The sequence below is a fragment of the Saccopteryx leptura genome, chromosome 13 (genome assembly GCF_036850995.1).
Source record: "Saccopteryx leptura isolate mSacLep1 chromosome 13, mSacLep1_pri_phased_curated, whole genome shotgun sequence".
Taxonomy (NCBI): Eukaryota; Metazoa; Chordata; class Mammalia; order Chiroptera; family Emballonuridae; genus Saccopteryx; species Saccopteryx leptura.
In genome coordinates, this window is record NC_089515.1 from 5,343,363 (window position 1) to 5,344,956 (window position 1,594).

Genomic DNA, 1,594 nt, shown 5'->3' on the forward strand with positions numbered 1-1,594 from the left:
GGTCAGGGGTCTAACTTTTATAGCTGACGGAGTTATTTGCTTTAAACAAGAACAGCCAAGGATCCACACAGCTGCTTTCTGCAAAGGGTGGTGGTTATTGGCAGTCCAGATGGCCTTTGTGAATGCTTCCCTGTTCCTGGCTGTGCGGGCTTTGTGACGACATGTATGCACTGAGTGAGACGTGAAGCCCTACAGCCGACCTCTGTCCGTGGAGAGCCAGCTGTGGAGGGGGGCGTGGGCAGGACCACATCTCTCTTCCGGGAGGGCTTCTCAGGGTCTCCGTGGGCTGGCAGACCGCCCACCCCCAGGAGGCACCCACAGTGTCTGTCCCCCTCTGTGGAGTGGTGAACTCATGGAGGCCGAGTGTCCCTTTCACCGGGTGCCTCAGGTGCCTGTGTGCACCTGGCCCCGGCCATCTTTCCACGTCTGTCCGTTTGAGAAACGAATGCGCTTCCGAGGACTGGCCTGAACTCGATTGGCTGCAAGTGACAGAGGGCAACTCAGCTAGCTTCTGCCTGACGGATCAAGAACACGAAGATAGGAGAGTCTGTCATTGAACCTAGAGTCAGGCACCAGGGTTCCAACGTTATCCAGACGCTCCCATTTGAGGCCCCTGTCTCTCACTGTGACAGCTGTCACCTCTACCCACCAGCAGGACCTGGCGTGCTCCACCCCAGGGCCTTAAATGCCCACTTGGTCCTGGAGAATCCCAGGACCAAGATTCTCCAAAATGGACTGTGATCGGCTCCCCCTGGGCACTGTGCCCACCCCCAGGCCAATCAGCGGGGACCAGAGACAGGTGTTCTTAGGAGACAGGTCAGCTGCCCTGGGGTGGAGGCGGGGAGCAGCAGGGCTGTGGGCTGACCAAAGAATTGTCCTGGGCAATAGGGGTGTGTGAGAGGACATCACATTGTCTGGCGCCATGTCCCTGGGACGTGGATGTCACAGCAATTGTGATTGCTTTTGCGTCCTTTGGGTGAAGACCAATTCAAGTGAGGCTGTGCTTGAACCATTCTTCTTCCACTACTTTTATTTTTATTTTTTTAGTACAACTATTGATCGACTTACGACCTATGCAACTTACGACCATTCGACTTTACGGCCACAATCGCTAACCACGACTGCTCCGCACCTGGCAGCGCAAGCGTTGCCCAGCTGGGCGTACAACAGTGCAGACCAGCTTCCAGCAGCACTACCATCTCCTCGTGCACCATTTCAACTGTTATCCCAGACTCGGTACAGCAATTTGTGTTTTGTGTCTTGGGTATTTTTCCTCAAACCCTCCCAAGATGTCTACCAAGAGGTAACTGTCTTTGCAAATATTAAACCAGTTGTACTGGTAATGCAGTGTTTTAATTAAACCTGATGAATGTAAAAATAAGAAACAAAATGGTGTAGATATGATAAAAAATGGCATAAAATGAACAAAGAAAATTATGATATATAACAATAATGAAAGAAAATTATGATAAAATATGACTTAAAGATTTTTATAACATCATTTCACAGTATTGTACATATAGCCTACTCAACTTTTAACGACCAAATTGTGTTACGACCAGTTTGTCAGAACCAGTCGTGGTCGTAAGTCGAG